Source organism: Malaclemys terrapin, chromosome 4 (genome assembly GCF_027887155.1).
Source record: "Malaclemys terrapin pileata isolate rMalTer1 chromosome 4, rMalTer1.hap1, whole genome shotgun sequence".
Classification (NCBI taxonomy): domain Eukaryota; kingdom Metazoa; phylum Chordata; order Testudines; family Emydidae; genus Malaclemys; species Malaclemys terrapin.
In genome coordinates, this window is record NC_071508.1 from 59,026,164 (window position 1) to 59,041,889 (window position 15,726).

General features: G+C 42.9%; 1 protein-coding gene across 5 annotated transcripts in view; it reads left to right on the plus strand.

Annotated features, from left to right (window-relative positions):
• Positions 1-15,726, plus strand: part of BMAL1 (basic helix-loop-helix ARNT like 1) — a 99,131-nt gene that overhangs the window by 22,612 nt on the left and 60,793 nt on the right. The window contains exon 1 of one of the 5 annotated variants that reach the window (XM_054027680.1): positions 13,942-14,007. The exons of the other annotated variants lie outside the window; for them this stretch is intronic. The gene's annotated coding sequence lies outside the window, so the exon portion shown is untranslated. Of the gene's footprint in view, positions 1-13,941; positions 14,008-15,726 lie in introns of those variants that run through there. 5 annotated transcript variants of the gene reach the window in all.

The window sequence follows — 15,726 nt, forward strand, 5'->3', positions numbered from 1 at the left end:
GGCCACGGTGGCATACCAGCATTATGCTTATCACCACAGCCAGGAAGGTCCCATTTACACAGTGTGGCAGAAGGTGTGGCTAAAAACTTCAAAACAGACTAACCTGCCCACAAACTGGGCCACCAATATGTAGGTCCTTACGAGATCTGCAGACAAATCAACCTAGTAATCTCTGAGCTTCAGCTTTCCCTAACCCTAAAGCTGCATTCTGTATTTCATGCTTCCTTCTCTCACAATCCCTCCCCCAACCAAAACCAACCTTCTTTCACACTAATTCAGATTCAGGGACAAGAAGAATATCTAGTTCATGAGGTGTGGACTCCCAGGTATGCAAAGGAAAGTTGTGGTATTTTATTGGTTGGCAAAGGTATGTCCCTGAGGAGCGGAGCTGGGAACCAGATCACCATGTACATACCCCCTTAAAAAAAAAAAAAAAAAAAAATACACCCATAGAAGCCTGGACCTCTGGTGTGAAGTTGCACCAACTGGGAGCGTGTGATATCAAGACTCTGGTTCTAACTTAGACCCATTGGGTTTTCAGGAAATAGTGTTGGCTGTCATACACACTGACACAGAGGGTTGTTACCAGAGAATTCACAGACTTGGGTGGGCCAGCTTCCAGGGTTCTGTGACCTGCTTCCTGATTTGGCCACACAGTCTTGACCCTGAGTGGCTGGTGACAATAGATAGTAGCTGAGGCCTGGCCTGACATGAGTAATTAACACAGGGGAGGAGGCCTCATTCTTTGAAAGTTAGGATTAGGGAGGTACATGAATCATTAGGCTGAAAACAGGATGTTTGTGCTAAATAAGATGAGTAAATAGGTCAGTAGGCTAAAAAGCCAAATGTCTGAGCCAACTAAGAAAAGAGGGAGAACACCCAAGGCCTTATTTACTATGTACTAGATAACAAGGGACAAAATAAGTTAGGAATGTAAAGAGGAAGTTTAACCGGGGCCAGTGCATTCTGCACAGGCATTGATTACTGCAAAGTAGCCAAGCCAAAAATGTCTGATGCAGTGTATAGTAAATGCAATGAAATATGTAATGTATATCTAAATGGAGAGGATTTCTGTGTAACTTGGGAACTGATGTATTCTACATCCATCACCGCTCTGTTTGAATCTAACTCGGCGTAGGATTGCTGTATGCCAAATAAAGTTACCCGAGTAACGATGGCTCATGTCGAACTGAGTTCTGGGGAAACTAAGTGGAAAAAAGGTCTCTGAGAAAATCCAAACATAAACTGGGTTTCTCTTCTGGCCTTGCCCGAGCAACAAGCTGTTGCCTGCTGGTTGGCACTCACTCACCTGACCCTACCTTACTGCCCTGTTTGACCCGGCCATGCCACTGCATCTGAGCCTGCCCTGCTGCCTCACTTATGCTGCCTTGCTACCCCACCAGCTGCTTTGCTGTATTGTCCCCTTAGATTAGGTCTCATGATGATTGGACTCCTTGCATGAAAGCCGATCACTAATTGGGACTGCCCTTTGATCTGCATAACTCTTGGTCATTATAATATGTAAGATAAAGTATGACTTAATTGGTATCACAGAGACTTTGTGGGATACATCTTTTCAGTGGAATATTGATACAGAAGGAAAGAACAGGCAAGAAAAAAAAAAGGACGTGCTGCATTATACAACAAGAATATACACACTTGTTATGAGTAAGGCTCCATGTTTGTGACAGAAGTCATGGATTCTGTGATTTTATGTGTCTTCTGCAGCGGCACGGGGTGGCTGGCCTGGGAACTGTCTGAGCAGCTCGGGCAGCCCCTGGGCCAGTTGCACTGGCTGCTGCTGGGGCAGTCTTGGGCTCTCCCATGCCCTAGCATTAGGAGTTTGGGGGGCTCAGGGCTGGGGATTGAGGTGCGGGGCAGTACTTACCTGGGGGGGGGTGCTCCCTAGAAGGGCGACAGCAACTCCCCTCCCTCCGTTCCTAGCTCCATGTGCTGCCTCTGCCCTCAGGCAACGCCCCCGCAGCTCCCATTGTCTGCAGTTCCCAGCCAATGGGAGCTGCAGAACTGGGGTTTGGGGTGGAGCAGAGGCAGCATGTGGAGCTAGGAGCTGGGTAGGGAGTCTGCCCCAGCCCCACCAACCCCTCATCCCCCTGCCAGCACCCGGAGCGCCCCCTGGGCCGTGCCCCCCTCCCCAGCACCCGTGGGCCCCCTGGGCTATGCCCCTCTGCCCAATACCCAGGCTGTGCCCCTCTCTCCAGCACCTGCAGCGCTTCCCTGGGCCACACTCCCCCCACCACCCACCCCACCAGCAGCCGTGTTGCCCCCCAGTACTGCAGCTCCCCCCCAGGCCACCTCCCCCAGCACCTGCAGCATCGCCAGGGCCACCCCCCTGAGTTGCCCCCCCCCCATTTTAGTCAGGGGTATATAGTAAAAGTCATGGACAGGTCACAGGCCATGAATTTTTGTTTACTGCCTGTGACCTGTCCATGACTTTTACTAAAAATACCTGTGACTAAAACATAGCCTTAGTTATGAGGTCCAGAAGGAGGCGAGAGGCATGCTAGTTGAAAGTCTCTGGATAAAGATATAAAAGGGGTAAAAATAGAGGTGCATCATGGCAGGGGTCCATTATAGACCACCAAATAAGGAAAAAGGAGGTGGGTGAGTCATTTCTAGAACAAACAGAAACACAAGACCTGGTAATGCAGGACTTTTACTTTTCCAGCAGATGTCTGGATAGATATAAGGTAAAACACAAAATTTCCAATAATTTTTTTAGAATTGACTCTGATCAATAGGGAGGACTTGGTTCCAAAAGAGGGAGGCAATTTGGGTCAAAGAGAGAATGAAATGATAATTTCATGATTCTAAGGAATGAAAGGAGCGAGCATCAGAATAAGGCAGTAGACTTCAAAAAATGGACTTCAGCAAACCCAGAGAACTGGTGTGTCCCATGGGAAGAAAATCTAAGGACAAAAAGAGTTCAGGAGAGCTGGCAGTTTCTCAGAGAGACAATATTAAAGGCATGACAGTTAACTATGTTGAAGTGAAGAAAATATAAGAAAACTGCAAGGGGCCAGTGTGGCTCCATTAAGATTTCTTTCATGAACCGAAAATCAAAAAGGAATACTATAAAAATTGGAAACATGGATAGATCACTAAGGCTCAGTACAAAAGAATAGCACAAGCATGTAGGAACAAAATCAGAAAGGGTAAGGCACAAAATGAGTTACACTTATCAAGGGACGTAAAAGGTAATAAGAAGAGGTTTCTTTACATCCATTCGGAGCAAGAGAAAGATGAAGAAAGGTGTTTGCATTTTAGGGGAAGGAGAGCTAATAATGAATGACCTGAAGAAGGCTGCAGTATTGAATGCCTATTTTACTTCATTCTTCATTAAAAAGGAAATTGTGATGAGATTCCCATAGGAATGGAGAAGGGCAAACCTAGTATCCATCTTTAAAAAGAGTAACAAAGAGGATCCAGGGAATTATAGATGAGTCATCCTAACTTTGATACCTGGGAAGATGCTGGAACATATTATTAAACAATCAGTTTGTAAACACCTAGAGCAGGGGTCGGTAACCTTTCAGAAGTGGTGTGCCGAGTCTTCATTTATTCACTCTGATTTAAGGTTTTGCATACCAGTAATACATTTAAAGGTTTTTAGAAGGTCTCTTTCTATAAGTCTATAATATATAACTAAACTATTGTATGTAAAGTAAATGAAGCTTCTTAAACATTTTAAAAACCTTATTTAAAATTAATTTAAAATGCAGAGCCCCCTCAGACTGGTGGCCAGGACCCGGGCAGTGTGAGTGCCACTGAAAATCAGCTCGCGTGCCGCCTTTGGCACGTGTGCCATAGGTTGCCTACCCCTGACCTAGAGGATAATGGAGTTATAAGTAATAGCCAGCATGGACTTGTCAAGAACAAATCATGTCAAGCAACCTGTTTTCCTTCTTTGATTGTAGAAAGAAGTGGATAGGCAGTAAGTTGTAGACATGCTATATCTTGATTTTAGAAAGGCTTTTGACATGATCCCTTCTGATATTCTCATAAGCAAAGTAGGGAAATGTATTCGAGATGAAATTACTATAATATGGGTGAAAACTGATTGAAAGATCATACTCAAAGAGTAGTTATCAACAGTTTGTTGTGAAAGGAGGACGTAACTAGTGGGGTCCTGCGGGGTCTGTCCTGGGTCCAGTAATAGTCAATACTTTCATTAATGACTTGGATAATGGAGTGGAAAGTATGCTTGTAAAATTTGTGGATGATACCAAGCTGGGAAGGGTTGCAAGCACTTTGGAGACAGGATTAGAATTCAAAATGACCTTGACAAATTGGAGAATTTGTCTGAAATCAAGAAGATGAAGTTCAGTAAAGACAGCTGCCAAGTACTATACTTAGGAAGAAAAATCAAATGCACAACTACCAAGTGAACAACTGGCTAAACCAGGGGTCTCAAACACGCAGCCCACGGAGTTATTTGCTGTGGCCCGTCATGCTCCCCATTCCCCCCGCCCCTCCCTGAGTTATTTCCTGCGGCTGCCAAGCTCCCCTCACCCGCCACCCCTTCTTCCCCCACCCCTCCCAGCGTGCTGCGTCCCCACTCCTCTGTCTACCTCCAGGCGCTTCCCACTGCCAAACTAGTGCTTTCCAGGGGGGAGGGGGAGGTGCAGGGAGCTGTGCGCTCAGGGGAGGAGGCGGAGAAGAAGCGGGGCAGGGGCGGGGATTTGGGGAAGGCATTGGAATGGGGCTGGGAAGAAGTGGGCCAGGGCCTCATGGAATGGGTGGAGTGGGGGCGGGGGTGTGTGTGTCAGTGATGCGGCCCTCGAGCCAATGTACTAGTCCTCATATGGCCTTCGTGGTTATTTGATTTTGAGATCCCTGGGCTAGACGTCTTGCTGCTAAAAAAGATCTGGAGGATTACCGGGAATCATAAATATAATATCAGTCAACAGTGAGATTCAGTCACGAAAAGGCTAAAATTATTCAGGGGTATATTACATGAGAGTTAGTTGTCCCACTCTACTTGGCTAGGTCTACACTGGAGAGGGGGGGATCGATTTAAGATACGCAAATTCAGCTACGCAAATAGCGTAGCTGAGTTCAACGTATCCGAGCCGACTTACCCCGCTGTGAGGACGGCGGCAAATCGACAGCCGCGGCTCCCCCATCGATGGCGCTTACTCCTACCTGTGCTGTAGAGTACGCGCGTCGATTCGGGGATTGCTTGTCGCGTCCCGATGAGATGCGATAATTCGATCCCCGAGAGATCGATTTCTACCCGCCGATCCAGGCGAGTAGTGAAGACAAGCCCCTTGAAACTGGTGAGGCTTCAGCTGGAGTACTGTGTCCAGTTCTAGAAACCACAATTTGAGAAAGATATGGATAAATTGGAGACAAGCCAGAGGAGAACAACAAAAATAAAAGATTTAGAAAAAGTGACCTCTGAGAAAAGTGTGTGTTTGTTTTGTTTTTTAAACTGGGCATGTTGAGAAAAGAAGAGTGAGTGGGGACATGATATGTCTTCACGTGTGTTAAGGGCTGTTATAAAGAGGATTGAGATCAGTTGTTTCCCATGTCCAGTGAAGGTAGGGTAAGAAGTGATGGGCTTAATCTGCAGCAAGAGAGATGTGTAGGTTAAATACTAGGAAAAGCTTGCAGGGGACTGGGCTTGATGATCTCCCAAGGTCCCTTCCAGCCCTACACTTCTATGATTCTGTGATTAGTGATTGGATAAGCTTACTCCTTTCCCATTTGTGCTTGCATAAATATCCCTGTATAAATTACTCCCCTATTAGCTGCACCTGTTTGTCTGCTAAGGTGTTTGCTGGTCAGGGAGTCAGGAACTATGCATTTACTGTGTGATTTTGAGCAAGTCACTTCACCTCTTCCTCAGTTTCTCTATTTGTAAAATGGGGATAATGCCTCCCATACAGAATGTTGAAAATCTACTCACTAGTGTTTAAGTTGCTTTTGCGATTCTTGAATACATGGCACTGTGTAAGTGTAAAATTAGTAATATTACTAAATTCCTCAAACTTGTCTTGTATTTGTCTAATCCAGCCTCTGATTAGACAAATACATATCATCATTATCATGGCAGAGTCCAAAGAGATGTTGCCTCATTGCAAATTGAGCACCACCTGGATCAATCTCTGGCAAGGTGCTTAAGGTGGTCTTCTGATTGTATATTCAGTTTATGTCTATCACTGGCATTCATATCATGCCATCAAAGCTTTTGGCACCCACGTGATCACTGGCCAGATAGTAGCATTCGTGGGTAAACATGCTTTGGAATTTGTTGGTGTCCCATTCTTATTTATTATATGTCCATACCAAGAAAGCCAGTGAAACCAAACCATGCTGATGGAGGTGGTTGCTGGTTTCAGCTTTGAATATCCTTGTTTCTGGTATTGTTCTGCCACTTTATATGGAGCAGCTGATGGAGACGACAAGAATCGCAAATGTCAATATAGTTTTCTTCAGCTTTCCTCAGTACCTGCCTTTCACTTCCATGCAACAGAGTTGTAATCCCACTCTAGTGGTCTATATGCAGTCCAGAGCTAGTGATTCTTATATTTTATTCAAAGAAAACTTCCCTTACAGGGTTTCAGGTATTTGATTAAAATGGATGATTAAAGACAAAAAGTCCCAAAATTTAAGTTTGAAGTTTTCTCTCTCTCAGAGTTTGTTCTCTTGTGATGTTCTGGTCTCACTAGTTATTATTAATCATGTTTATTACAGAAGTGCCTAGGGACTAGATGATCCTGGGGCCCCATTGTGCTAGTCACCATACAAAGAGTAGAACACATTCCCTGCCCCAAAGAGTTTACAGTGTAAATAGACAAGACTGACACAGGGAAGAGAAAAGGGATGTGTACAAGCAAAATGAATAATGTGATGGCAGCAAATGTCACATTAGTCAATCATCATGGTTTTTCCATTCGTAGTTAGGAAATCGCATGCTTAATATTTTGAATAGGTCACGATTTCATATCTGTTATGTTTTGTATTAGTAATAATATAATGTATTCAATTTGTGAACACTTATGAGCCATAGGACAACTTTTCAACCTTTAGTCAAACTGCTCCAGAGGAAAATAGAGGAATAGTCATCCGAGTATCCAAGAAAACATAAAAGTGCAGTTCAACTTTCAGTTTTATTTTTGGGAATTTGATGTTTAGGACTCTAAAACGATAGGGTTTTTCTGATTATAGATGGAAAGGTAATCCAAATACCTATTTCTAAAAAAGATGTAATATTTCACTCTAGAGTGTCTAGTCAAGAGACACAGGCCTGACTCCTAGTTTCATGTCATATGTTTGACACTATTGGAAAACACGGTATTTTCTCAGCTAGGAATGTCAAACATGCTTAGTGAGCACTCAAGTTACAAAATCTAGTTCTTGTTAGTTTTATTTTGCTCCTTTCTTCTTTGAATATACAATTCCCTGTTTTGCTATATTGAAGATCAGATGCTTAATAAAAAAAATTTTTTTTTTTGGTTGGATGGAAGAGTAAGTAGTGCTGCACTGGAGGATAGTGTTCAGTGTAGGAGAGAAAAGGAAAGCTAGCCCTGTGAGCTCACTTTTTGACTAGTGTTTGTGTTGAATACATATAAAATTTAGAAAAGCTGGATGAGCACAAGTCCATGGGGCCGGATGCGCTGCATCTGAGGATGCTAAAGGAGTTGGTGGATGTGATTGCAGAGCCATTGGCCATTATCTTTGAAAACTCATGTCGATCGGGGGAGGTTCTGGATGACTGGAAAAAGGCTAATGTAGTGCCCATCTTTAAAAAAGGGAAGAAGGAGATCTGGGGAACTACAGGCCAGTCAGCCACACCTCAGTCCCTGGAAAAACCATGGAGGAGGTCCTCAAAGAATCAATTCTGATGCACTTAGAGGAGAGGAAAGTGATCAGGAATAGTCAGCATGGATTCACCAAGGGCAAGTCATGCCTGACTAATCTAATTGCCTTCTATGATGAGATAACTGGCTCTGTGGATGAGGGGAAGGCAGTGGATGTGTTATTCCTTGACTTTAGCAAAGCTTTGATATGGTCTCCCACAGTATTCTTGCCAGCAAGTTAAAGAAGTATGGGCTGGATGAATAGACTATAAGGTGGATAGAAAGCTGGCTAGATCGTCGGGCTCAACGGGTAGTGATCAATGGCTTCATGTCTAATTGGCAGCCGGTATGAAGCGGAGTGCCCCAAGGGTTGGTCCTCGGTCTGGTTTTGTTCAATATCTTCATTTATGATCTGGCTGAGGGTGCAGTCCACACCATCCTCAAGTTTTCAGATGACACTAAACTGGGAGGAGTGGTAGATATGCTGGAGGGTAGGGATAGGATACAGAGGGACCTAGAAAAATTAGAGGATGGGCCAAAAGAAAGCTGATGAGGTTCAACAAGGACAAGTGCAGACTCCTGCACTTAGGACAGAAAAATCCCATTCACTGCTACAGACTAGGGACCGAATGGCTAGGCAGCAGTTCTGCAGAAAAGGACCTAGTGGTTTCAGTGGAAGAGAAGCTCGATACAAATCAAAAGTGTGCCCTTGTTGCCAAGAAGGCTAACGGCATTTCGGGCTGTATAAGTAGGGGCATTGCCAGCAGATTGAGGGACGTGATCGTTCCCCTCTATTCGGCATTGGTGAGGCCTCGTGTGGAGTACTGTGTCCAGTTTTGGGCCCCACACTACAAGAAGGATGAGGAAAAATTGGAAAGAGTCCAGCGGAGGGCAACAAAAATGATTAGAGGGCTGGAGCACATGACTTATGAGGAGAGGCTGAGGGAACTGGGATTGTTTTCTCTGCAGAAGAGAAGAATGAGGGGGGATTTGATGGCTGCTTTCAACTACCTGAAAGGGGGTTCCAAAGAGGATGGATCTAGACTATTCTCAGTGGTACCAGATGACAGAACAAGGAGTAATGGTCTCAAGTTGCAGTGGGGGAGGTTTAGGTTGGATATTAGGAAAACTTTTTCACTAGTGGTGGTGAAGCACCGGAATGGGTTACCTAGGGAGGCGATGGAATCTCCTTCCTTAAAGGTTTTTAAGGCCAGGCTTGACGAAGCCCTGGCTGGGATGATTTATTTGGGGATTGGTCCTTCTTTGAGCAGGGGGTTGAACTAGATGACCTCCTGAGGTCCCTTCCAACCCTGATATTCTATGATTCTGTGAAAATAGCAGGTTGTTTAGAAGTAGAAAACATAAGGCTTCAGGAAAGTGAAAAGTTGTATGCAGTCAAACCTGACAGCTCTGACAATTGTCTTGTGCTGAGTCCGGGTTATCTGACTTAAACTCAGATATCCTAAGGATTTAAGTTTTCTGAGGGCTTGATACTTATCAATAATACCCAGAATGAATATGTGAAGAATATATTTTATGTATTGTTCCTTGTTATAAATGTTGTCTAAGAGCTTGAGTCCTGAAGTTTGGTGATTAACTAATCTCAAGAAACCCACTAAAGATACGGGAAGTGTTTTTCCATTTGTTAATGTGTGTACTGCACTCCGAAGGTATATAAGTACTAAACATTTAGCTAAGAGTTGAAACTACTAATGACCAGCATTCATAACTGAGTGAGACCCGGTCAATGTGATATCAACATTAGTTAAGAAAATAAGCAACTTGCAGAAATAAGACACTTAAAACTCTTGTGCTAGTTTTATGTAGGAGCATGAACTGCCTCCTGGTATTCCCCAGCTCCATCAGGAGCAGACTTCACAGGTCATGGAACATTGCAAGAGAACAATAGGTTTGACAATTTGTCTGCCCTACTCATCAAATATAGATTTTTTTTTTTCTCTATATTCCTCTTGTCAGAGAATAACAGAGTTCTGACTTTTTGTTTGGGTACAGCAAGTCAGATACTTTATTTTTTCTCTATCAATTGCATAAAGGGAGAGAGCTAAACAGGTCTCTTAACAGGTAAACAATTACAGCAAGCATTTATACCTTTTGTTACAGACAATAATGAGCAACAGCTGCATTTTGTTTATACATAGGTTATTCTGATATCTTGTTTTGCTCACTAATGTGGACTTAGTCTACATTCCATATTATTTACACAAGGTCGCAACAACTTTTTACACAGTTTTTTTTTCCACTCGCCTCACACATTCCTTGCTTCTACAAATGTCGCGTTATTAGGGTTACAGTTAGCCTGACTCTTGCTAACAAACTCTTATGCATTGCAATTCCCTTCCTGTCGATTCTTTTTTGGCTTTCACAAACCCCTCCCCCCCCATTTTGTACTACTAGTACAACAAACATTTTCAAATTTTTATTTGCATTAAGTTTTGGAATTTAGATTTTACTTTAGATGCTTTAACCTTAGGGGTTTTGATTGGATGTAATGACAATGCATGATGAGCATGGACATGAAAGGTATTACTATTATTACGTTTTTTACAACAATAACATACTTTTACACTAGCTAACAACAACACAAGCAATAACATTTTCATAGCGATAATATGATGGGGTTGTTGTACAGTTTTAGTTATAAAACACAATACATCATACTTAATACATAAGGTAGACACTTTATAAGCTGTATGAAAGGCAAACTTTTTAACTTGATATATATATATTTTGAAGCATGTGAATTTACCCTTGTACTTCAGAGATTTTCTGAACCTCTGGTAACAGTGAAAGCAAATTTTGAAATTGATCTGGTACTCAACTAGTTTAATTAAAGGGTATTTGGAACCTAAGGGCTACTTGCAAAACTCTATTTGCAGGCCAGTAGATAATATGATTGCCTGCAGTGGTAGTGAGATTAAAATGTTGTTGTGCAATGTGGTGGCACTAATATACACACAGCTATGGAAAAGTAAATGTTCTGTCAGGGTAGTTCCTTGTTCCCTACCCTTCCAGCAAACGTAGTTATGAACAGTGACAACTTTTCCTGGCTTCAGTTTACGTATACACTGAAGCTGTGGGTTTTTAATGGCCAAAATGTCCATTGACTCCCTAACCCCATCCAAATGTCAGGTGTAATTCTAGGAGCACTAACTAAAAATTGATTGGGCATACCAGGTAGTCTAATTTTCCAGATGTCTCAGTGAATTACCCACATCCTTCCCATGAACCCGGCAGGATTCGGTATGTGGGAGCCCACACCCCCTACCCGGTCCATATGCTTGGAAGGAGTACTGAGAACGTCCGCACTTCCACCCAGAAAGTTTCCAAGTATGTCTTCATGGCCACAGATCAGGTGGTACTCCTCATGTGTCTGTAAGGGCAGTGGGCCAAGCCTGATGCTCAAGATCATTTTGAATGGCCATTAGCTGGTCATTCAGGAAATTCTGAATTTCTGAACATGCTAGATCCCACTGCAATGCCTTCCCAGCTTTAGTGATATTCAGTACCATCTCTGACAGCAACTTTTGGGTTATTGAACTAAGGTGGAAATAACATATAACTTACTAACTCCAGCCTGTACCTGGGTTAGCTGTGCCCCAATTTTTTTATCATGTTTTTGGTTTTTAAAAATACTTCAAACTGCTGCTGCACTATTGGCCCCATCCCAAAGTGATCCGGTCAAGTCTCTCTTTTTTTCTAGAGGAAATAACCCAAGCCCTCTGTTGTGCTAATTTAATGGCAGCCCCCTGTGAGCAATTTGGGTATGCAGAGGTAATCTGGAAACTGGATAAGGGCAATGAAAATTTAACAGTCCCTATTGTAGTGTTAATCACAGTCCATTGATATTCTAATACATCTTTTTTTGGTGTAGTACTATACTACATTGGTTGGTTGAACACCTTTATATACTTCCGGGAGGCATTGATAGTAATGGCATAAGAAGGGGTGTATTGCAATAAGGCACAGGTTACATTATTAGTTACTGGAATAATTTCTATGCAGGTAAAATTTCCAGCAGCAGAACAAACTTTTTGGGTATTTGTTTGTTATTTGGTCACCCAATTAGTAAATCATCAATAAGGGCCTTTTTTATTTAACACAATGCAAATTTCAGGAACAGCCATTATATCTACTTCGCTATAGAACCCATCAATTGCAATTACAGATTCTTGGTGTTCACTGGTAGTGATATTATGTATTTTTATTTTCACTGATCCATTTGTTTTTTATTTAATTGTTCGCTTATATATATTATCCTGAACTTTAAAGAATAATTTCTTTGAACAAAATTTTAGTAAATTACTAAGATGTGAGGGACTTGGTCAATGGGTTTCATTGGAATATACAGTATTGTTTGTATCTGGGTAAGTAACAGTGGTGGTGGCAGGGGTCAAGGGACTAATCTTCGTGGTGGCAAGGCGTTTTTGATATTTATTATCTGAAAGCCAATTAGGGAGGGCAGTGCATTCTGAAGGTACCTGTCCATAAGCACAAAACCCTGCCCCTGGAAGAAATTCAAACCACCACTCGACCCCGCATTCCCAAGCACGATCCCCATAATTCCCTCCTTCCCAATTAACAATGCTCCGTTTTTTCCACCAGGGCCAGTTCTTAATGTTTTTTTTTTTTTTTTTTGTAGTTAGGAATCCCTGGACTTTGGTGGTTTCAGCAGAGCAAGTGTTTCTTCTTTTTTTTCTCTAAAAACAGTTGTGATTCAACATAGTACAGGGGAGAGGTTACGAGCACTTCACCCTGTACTGGTGTGATTTCTTTAGAAAAATTTAAAGGCATTGTAGATTTGTCAGTGGACAAAGGAGAGGTTACTAGCACTTCACCTTGTCCTCCTTCCCTGCTGTCCAGAAGGCACAGCAGAGCTAGCAGGAGAAATAGGCTGATTATCAGCTGGAGAATTATCTCCAGGTGGAGGGGTCTTTTTGCAGTGAGAAGCATGGGTCCAGGCAGGTAGTCCTTGGCACTTCACAGTGGTGTTAGTGGTTAACAGGACTTGGAAAGGGCCTTTCCAGTGTGGAGCCAAAGCAGTTTTTCGTTGATGGACTTTACGTTGACTCAGTCTTCTTGTTTTAATGAACAGCAGGGCTACTAGGGTCTTTGGGTAGCACTTCTTTTATCTGTGAGAAAAGAAACCTAACACATTTCATTAATGCCTGGCAGTGTTTTGCAGATCTTATAGTTGCTTGGGCACATTCAGGCCCCCCTTTTCTTGGCTGTTAGCCAAGTCTTAGCTGTGGGCAGTGTCCTTGGATGGGGCCAGCGTCTTATCTTTGGACTGAGCTTGCTAGCTATTTTTTCCAATTAACTCGTTCTGTGTCTTTTTTTCTTTTTTCCGTCTTGGCTTTTTTTAACCTACAAAGGAAACTTTCACTTTTTACTTATACACCTTTTTCCAACAATGAACACATACACATTGCCATTATACAGTATGTTAGTTTTATTATTCAATGTATGCCATGTACACCCTTCCAGTAAAATAACTTTATTACAGAGCTTTGGAGCAACAAACCAGGACAAGCACACCCACTTTTAAGGAGTCCACTCGGTATAACCTCTGGTGTCCAATAGCTTTTCTTCCTTCCCAGCCCTCTGGCTAGAAATCTGAGGTAGCCAGAAGGATCCCATGGGCAATATGGGGAGTGGGTTAACCTTCCATGTCCTTGCTTCCAAAGACTGTTGGTATGCAAATTTTAACAACAATTTTGGCCATAGAACACAAAAATAATTTCTATTGTGCCAGTAAATACATGGTACGTTGAATGCTATTCAGGTGGCATCCATTTTCTCTGATGATCTGAAAGACAATAGAACAGAGGTCTACCCCTTCTGGGCAGTTAGTCATTGCTTAAAATATTTTCTTTATATACACATACTTTTGTTGATTTTAGGCAAAACAGAGGAATTACCCCATATTTCCTTGTATTTGTTTTATAGGCAGCCCAGGTTTTAGTGGCTTTTACCTTATTAGTTAGAAAATTGCATTAATACATATGCTTTCTGGCTTGCTTCCAGATCCAAAGCTATTCACAGCTTAAAGATTCTTACGTAAAAAGGGACACAATTAACTTTTCCAGACGTTTGATTGCCTTTTACTTTTAACTTCTGCTTTCAAACACACAGTGGTTTGAAAAAGACAACACAACCTATATTGGTAGGTTTGCATTTTTTTTACCTCTACTACAATATACACTGTACATGTTCTGGGGAAAATGCACATTCTCTTCACAATTCAATTTTTACAACACTAGCCACATTAATTTTTACACAAGGTGTAACTGTTTCTTTTTTTAACACTGGGTAAAGGCCATTTACTTAACATATAATCCAAAGGACTATCCTTAGAGGGTTTTACCAGAGACCCACCCATCTGCCTACTGACACGCTAACAGAGAATTACACAGAGAACAGAGGGAATTATGGCCTAATAGGATCTTATTACAGGAATTTTTACTAATACTGACTGCAACAGGGGACGGGACAGAAGAATCCCAATTCAACCTCAGAGCTTCATTGCACGCGATGGCTTCCACTCTGAGCAATTACGAATGAGAGGCTCAGTTCCGTCCACACACCTAACGCCCAAATGTATAAGACAGAAATGTATTAACCGGTTAACCAAAACAGAACCAGACCAGAACCAGATAGTGTCTCCTTATCCTATTAGGACTCGTCTTATTAGATCACAAACCTCAGGGGCTGCGGTGAAGCAGAGAAAAGGGGCAAAACACCCTGTTGGCGCTGTTCCCAGTTCGCTGCAGCCGTTCGGAGTCCAATGTCCGAGCTAGGAGAGTCCCGGCGGAGTCGCCAGAAACTGTCACCAAAATATTGGGTCCACCTAGCTGAGAGCCAATAACAGCCAGACAGGGATAAGGAAGAGTTGCTTTATTCTGCAGAAGAAAGGAGAGCCTTGTACCTTGGTACAAAGACTCTGTCTTACACACATTTTACCATTTTAATTATTATTATGGGGATTTGAAATCCCCCATGCTTATAATTACTTACTCCTTTCCTTCCATTATGCCCTTAAAGTTTTCAACCTGTTTTTTAATATCTCTATCTGTTGCCTGCCTGCTTGGGCCCGATCCTGCTTTTGTCCCTGAACCGTCCCTTCCATGGGCACCGGCTTTTTCACTACCAATTTAGCTAGGAGGGTGGGCTTCTTAACTAGCTCCCACTCTTCCTGGTCTCTTCCCTTTAAACATTCTTACTCACAAGGCTACCCGAGTCCTCCCTTATGAGGCTTGCCACCTGGGCAAAACACATGGCTCATTGGCGTTTAGCTATTCAATTTTTTTTGTGGCAAACACACTGCTGTTACAGCATATGCAAACACAAATGGTTAAATTCTGACAAGTCCCTGAAGGACCAGTACTTGCTTAGCCAGTGCTTCCTTTTCTGCCTGGAAGTCCTGTCTCAAGGCTTGCAACTTGCCCTGGGCGTAGGTTTGAGTTGCTACCTGGTTCATGATTTATGCTCTTAATTGCTCAATTCTAGTTATCAAGTACACAACTCTTCCCTTTTCTCCAACTTTTCTATTGCCCAGTCCTGCTACAACTGGGGTAGATCCACCTGACACCCTTCCTGGTCAACCGGGGTGGAGAGAGGAATGCTAAATCCCTCTCCGGTTCTCAGACTTAACTGCGGCTGAGAGTAGGCACACTTTCATACTCACACACGTATGTCCAGACTGGCCATGTCTTTGTATAACGTTCAGAGAAGGTGCTGTGCAATCTCCAACTTGCTTCCTCTCTTGGGAGGGCAGTTCTTTTACGCCCTGGGGTCTCCTGTGGTGTCTTTTCAGTGATTCCAATCCAGGCCGGCTGCCTGTGGCTTCTTCAGATTCACCAAACCACGCCGGCTCCAGGGTCAC